Genomic DNA, 6,668 nt, shown 5'->3' with positions numbered 1-6,668 from the left:
TATATATATATATATATATATGTGTGTATGTATGTATGTATATTCACTGTGCTTTGTGCTAACCAAAGGCGATGACTAACAAGTATGTAAGCCAGTTGACTTGTGCAAATTATCTCTCTTTCTCTCTCACACACCCTAGTGACAATGAACGTCCATAGCTTACACAATCATGGCTAGCCCTGCCCTGTCACAAACACATGCAATAATAGCGTAATTATACAATACATTTCAGTGCACAGCTTAATTATATCATTAATTCATTTCAAATGATATAATACATATCTAGAAAACATATCTATTTTCCAGTTTATGTTCCAGATTCTTCAATTTTGTTTCACCCCTCTGATATAGCCATAGCCATAGCTTTAAATCACTTATCTAAAATACTTTATTGCACATTCTCATGAAAATTTGCTTTGTGTCTGATGAATTAAGCTGAATTGTAAATGACTTTTCATAACAAAAGACCCTTATCATCAACATCATCATCATCGTTGTTGCTTAATGTCCACTTTCCATGCTGGCATGGGTTGAACGGTTTGACTGAGAGCTGGTAAGGCAGAAGGCTTCACTAGGCTCCAATCTGATCTGGCAAAGTTTCTACAGCTGGATGCCCTTCCTAATGCCAACCATTACACTCTTGTGTAATGGGTGCTTTTTACGTGTCACTGGCATGGAAGCCAGTCAGGCAGCACTGGCAACAACTACACTTGAATGGTACTTTTTATTAGCCATCAGCACAGGACCAGTCAGGCAGCATTGGCATTGACCATGCTCGGATGGTGCTTTTTACGTGCCAATCAGGCAGTACTGGCATCGGCCACAACAAGGTCTCCTCAAGCATAGTATATTGCCCAATGACTGAAGGGTACTCTTAAATGGGCTGGTTATGCTGCACTGGCATAGACCACAGTTATGGTCACACTTGGCTTGCTGGATCTTCTCAAGCACAGCATATCTCCAAAGGTCTCAGTCACTTGTCATCGCCTCCTTGAAGCACAACGTTCAAAGGTCGTGCTTCACCACCTCATCCTATACCTTCCTAGGTCTACCTCTTCCACGGGTTCCCTCTACTGCTAGGGTGTGACACTTCTTCACACAGCTGTCCTCATCCATACATAACACATGACCTTACCACCACAGTCATCTCTCTTGCACACCACATCTGATGCTTCTTAGGTCCAACTTTTCTCTCAAGGCACTTACACTCTGTTGTGTATGCACACTGACATTATACATCCAGCAGAGTATACTAGCTTCATTCCTTGCAAGCTTAAGCATGTCTTCAGCAGTCATGGCCCATGTTTCACTGCCATGTAGCATGGCTGTTCACACACAGGTGTCATACAGTCTACCTTTTACTCTGAGCAAGAGGCCCTTTGTCACCAGCAAAGGTAGGAGCTCTCTGAACTTTGCCCAGGCTATTTTTATTCTAGCAGTTACACTCTCAGAGTATCTGACTTGGTCACTTAGGTAATGGTGGCTATCAACTACTTCTAGTTTTTCCCTCTGGCATGTGACAAGCTGTTTTCTGCACATTTTCAGTGTTTATTGCCCCTGAACATTTGCCACACCCAAAAACTATCTTCCCAGTTAGCTTTCTTTTGATATTGTTGTACCTCTTATGTGTCCATAGCTTACACCAGGTACATCTTATGGAGTTTATACCTACACCTTTTCTATTGTCTCTCAGACACCCAAAATTTTGAAAGATTCTTGCAAGTGCTGAATCATCAGCCATTGTAAAAAAAAGTACCAGAATGTTGGAAAGGATTTCAGACATTCAGATTACAAGTCTAATTTCACAATAATGGCTTTCATTTTTATCTTTGACTTCAAAAATCATTAAAAACCCTCCTACGTAGGTTGAAAATGAAGTCATTCAAATATGTTAAAATGTCAAACATATATATAAATATATATTTACACCTCTATAGCTAGCCACAAAAAGTTATTGGATTACTTGCTGCTATGGAATAATTTTTCATACATAAAATAATCTTATTTCAACATGCAGCCTGAATATGCAGATAAGTACATTATCATGAGACAACTCACATGCCTGTGAATGCAAGATCACTGTCCATTTCCTAACAAAAAAGAAAACCCAGAATGTAACGGATGAACATTTATAAAGTTAACTGCAGCTACTGCCTCCTCCTGTTCATCTTTACTGACATGTTCCTTGCTAGCAATGCTTCCCTGTATAGGGAGCAATAACTCCATTCAACATTTGGTATTTATGTCTTGAATATTTGCTTTGAATCTTCTGTATTTTCCTAATGTTACAGGACCCCTACCAGTACCAACCCCTATGCCTTTTGACCACCCAATTTCATTTTCAATTATAAAATCGTCCATACTATTAAGAATAGACTCAGCAGTTGTATGTCTTGGAAATGTGGAGAGAAAGAGAAAATTTTCAGATTGTACTATTAAATTCAAACCGTATGAATGCTAGCAAATTGGTTAGAGTTAGAAATATCCATACTTTTGACTAATTGTAAGGAACAGTGTTCACTTTTAAGTACTCTTTTCACTAACTGATTTTTAATGTTATCAGACATGACTTCAAGTCACCACTTCACAACCTTGTTTGATAATGGAATTATATCATAATTCTTTGCTACTTTGTTGCTATGTATTCTAGAGGCAACTGCCTTGGCAGCAAGTAGAATGAGGTCCTCTGCTGTTGTGTGTGTTCTTTTTTTTTGTATTTTTTTTTTTGTTTGCTTTCTTTTTTTCTACACTTTGCTGTTAATAGAGATACATCATATGATGCAAACGCAGTATTTTTACTCTCACAGCCAGTTGCTATTTTTCTATTGATTTTTGTCGTGAAAGTAGTACTTTCCATCTTCTTTGAAAATATTCAACAAATATGCTGTGTTCAACAGTGATCCTTAAATTAATGCTGGTCAAAAGTCTTAGGTGTCTTGTTTGTATGTGGTCCTTTACATTACTAGTAGTGAGTTTCTAGTTCAACATGTGCATGACATATACCATATTATATACCATATTTGCAGTATATAGGATTCATAACAACAGTTTGGACACTTGCTATACCATTATTATCTTTGCAAGTACAACTGATTGTTAAAATTCAGAAATCAGACAAAGAGAAATAGTTACTGTATATTCAGAACACTACTATTACGTGGTGTGAGTGTCAAATTTGATTTCATATATGACATGCATAAAGTTCCAAATATATTTTTATCAGCTTTATAGTGAGTAATTATACATTTTACACTGCAGCCATATAAAGTTTTGAACTCACCTCAAGGGGCCTCAGGACTACCTTCATGGATTCTGGGTTGGGAATCACTCTCTCTCTCTCTAACACACACACTCACACACACACACACACACATTCATTCACACAAATTCTCACACATGTATTCTGTTAAAAGGTATGGCTTTATAGGTGTAGGCATGTCTGTGTGGTAAGAAGTTTGCTTCCTAACTACATGGTTCTGGGTTCAGTCCCACTGCATGGCATCTTGAACAAGTGTCTTCTATTATAGCCCTGGGCTGACCATAGCCTTGTGAGTGGATTTGTTAGATGGAAGCTGAAAGAAACCCATCATATATATATATATATATATATATATATATATATATATATGTATGTAAGAGTGAGATGCTTACAGCGCCTAGGTTTCCTAAGCGATCACCCATCTAGGTTCAACATTGCTTAACTTCAGTGATCAGACAAGAACCAGTGCATTCAATGTGATGTGATGTGTGTGTGTGTGTGTGTGTGTGTGTGCATTTATTCCTCACCACCCGACACCTGGTGTTGGTTTATTTACGTTCCCATTACTTAGCAGTTTGGCATAAATGAAATTATTAGAAGCAGATTTAAGTTTAGATATAAAATGAAATCATCTTTTAAAGTTACACTCAACATCATTTCACATTTATTTTTATTGCATGTCTTACATTTTCTGAACAATAATGTTATTAATTACACATTTCCACTGGCCCATCACTGGGTCACTGCATTTCTGATAGCAAGAGTGACAAGGGAGTGTCTACACCACTCAGGCAGAATAAATACCACAAAGTGTTTTTGTCTAAATAGAACATTTCATTGGTTCTTTCACCAATGTGTAAATTTTTCTTTAATGTGCATCAAGACACATTTTTCTTTAATATGTTTCAATATATATATAGATATATATAGGAAGTTAAAAGTTATGGCCAACCACAGAGTGACCATTGGTATTGCACTGAAGAGTCATTTATACCGCTAAGTGCTTTATAAGTGTGATACCAATGGTCACTCTATGACTAACCATAATTTTTAACTTCTTTAAAATACATATTACTGCTCTAATGCTTTAGAGTGTGCTTCTCTTTTTTGGGGATGTATGATGATATGTGCGTGTGTGTGTGTGTGTGTATGTGTGTGTGAGAGAGAGAGAGAGAGAGAGAGAGAGAGAGAGAGAGAGATGTAATTTATTATCATGGTCTCATACAAATACCCTGGGTTTGCTATCAGTGGAAACAGTAAACTGACCTTCTTCCTATTGGTGAGAGATCAAAACATAAGCCAAAATAAACAAAGATAAACAGCCAACCATCTTCTTTTTTTATTTTTGCTTATCTCACCTTACAGTTAGATCATTTACTAACTGAAAGATTGTCAGTAAACGAATTTCACAGGGACTAGTAGGGTTACAGTGTGAAGTCTAGACTTTAATTTGCATAATAAATATTTATACTCTACCCTTGGGCAAAGGGCATTGAGTTCCTTTTCATCAGTTTGTTACCATTCACGTCTGTGTATAAATACACACACACATATCCATCCATCCATGATATACTTCTGCACAGCTTCTCTCAACCAAATTTCACTTACAAAGTATTGGTCATTCCAAAACTATGATTGGAAGACACTTCTAAGTGGTACACAGCAGGACTAAATCCAGAATCACATGGTTTAACCCCTGTGCTTCTCGCTGTTGAGTAGGCAGAATCGTTAGTAAGCTGGATAAAATGCTCAGCATTCCTTCCAGTGCTTTACATTCTGAGTTCAAATTCTGCTGAGGTCAACTTTACCTTTCATCCTTTCAGGGTCAATAAACTAAGTCCCAGTCAAGTACTGGTATTGATGTAATCAACTTCCCCACTCGCCCAAAATTTTAGGCCTTGTGCCTACTGTAGAAAATTCATTTTTCTTATACAAAAACCATGTTTTATTATTATTATTATTATTATTATTATTAACATACTTTTTCTAAAATATCCCCCAACCCTTCTGAATCACCAAAATCACTTCGGATACAAGAACTTTAAAGTTAAGAACATGTTATTAAAGATTTCATTTCAAAATACCCTGTTCAAGGAAATTTTCATCTTTAATATAATCATAGACAAGAGCTTTCTCTATATAAAGCATAAATCAACAGCAGGCTAAAAAATAATTCGTAATTAAAATATGAACATTAATTGGACTTGCACAACAATTTCACAACCTATGTAAGCTTTGTAAATTTTCTTCGTTATTGATAATGGTAATTCCCTTCAACTCTATCCATAGCAATAAATATGAAAATCAATACTAAAAGGAAAGGAAGTGGGAGGAAGATCAGAATCTTTGAATTTATTCACATACAGGATGTGTAATTTAGTGTAATTTTGCAAAACGTTCATTAACACATGCAACCAAAACACACACACACACACACACTCAAGTATGTATGTGCACATGTCTGTATGCATATGAAGATGTATGCATATATATATATGTATACACATACACATATATACAGGGTGCGGTGAATATATTGTCATCAAAATTATGCAAAAATGAAAATAACACTGATATTTCATTTTAATAGATATATTCACCAAAATTACATAAAAATATCTTGAAAATACTAAATTTATTCAATAAAATCGCCATTGGGTTCAACCACAGCCTCCACACAACTTCAGAATGTCCTGCAACACTTCTGGATGGTCACCTTGTCTAAGTTGGTGAATGCTGCCATAATACTTGCCTTCAGTTCATCATCGGTGTTACAAAAGGTTTTGTTGGTGTCTTGCTCAACTGTGCCCTACACATAATAATCAAGGAAGTTGCAGTCTGTGGAGTTAGGGAGCCAAAATGATGTGGTCACAGAAATTGTCTGACAGCGATGACTGGATTCTCCTGCTTGTGTGACATGGGGCAGCATCCTGTTTCCAGACATAGGGTCTTCCAGAAGCCATCCTCTTGATCCATGGCAGCACTACTGCCTCCATGCACTTGATGTAGACCTCCATGTTGAGTGTGAGGCCATGTGGGAAGATGAATGGTATAGCATCACCATCACTGGTGATCACTCCTAACACGATGACGCTGACTGGATGTTTGATTGCTATCACTCTCGGTACATGTTTTGGGTACACAGCAAGACAACGGTTGATTTGTGTGTTCACCATCTATTCATATTGGAGCTGCCAGCATGAATGCTAAGTAGTACAGCATGTTGTTTCCAAATTTCTGGCAGAGTGAATTGCATGATGGTATTGTTTTTCTCACAGACGGTGCCCAACTGACCCTACTATACTGTGTAGTCAACAAAATTAAAAACCAAACAATGCACATGCACGAATTTAGATATATATAAATGACACCAATTTTCTCATCACACTGTGTGTGTGTGTGTGTATAT

General features: G+C 36.9%; 1 protein-coding gene across 2 annotated transcripts in view; it reads left to right on the top strand.

The window, feature by feature from the left end:
- Window positions 1–6,668, top strand: part of LOC106876891 (protocadherin-18) — a 178,052-nt gene that overhangs the window by 166,126 nt on the left and 5,258 nt on the right. The window lies entirely within an intron of this gene.

The sequence above is a fragment of the Octopus bimaculoides genome, chromosome 14 (assembly GCF_001194135.2).
Source record: "Octopus bimaculoides isolate UCB-OBI-ISO-001 chromosome 14, ASM119413v2, whole genome shotgun sequence".
Taxonomy (NCBI): Eukaryota; Metazoa; Mollusca; class Cephalopoda; order Octopoda; family Octopodidae; genus Octopus; species Octopus bimaculoides.
The sequence above is the reverse complement of the archived record's forward strand: the minus strand, read 5'-3'. Positions and strand labels throughout refer to the sequence as shown.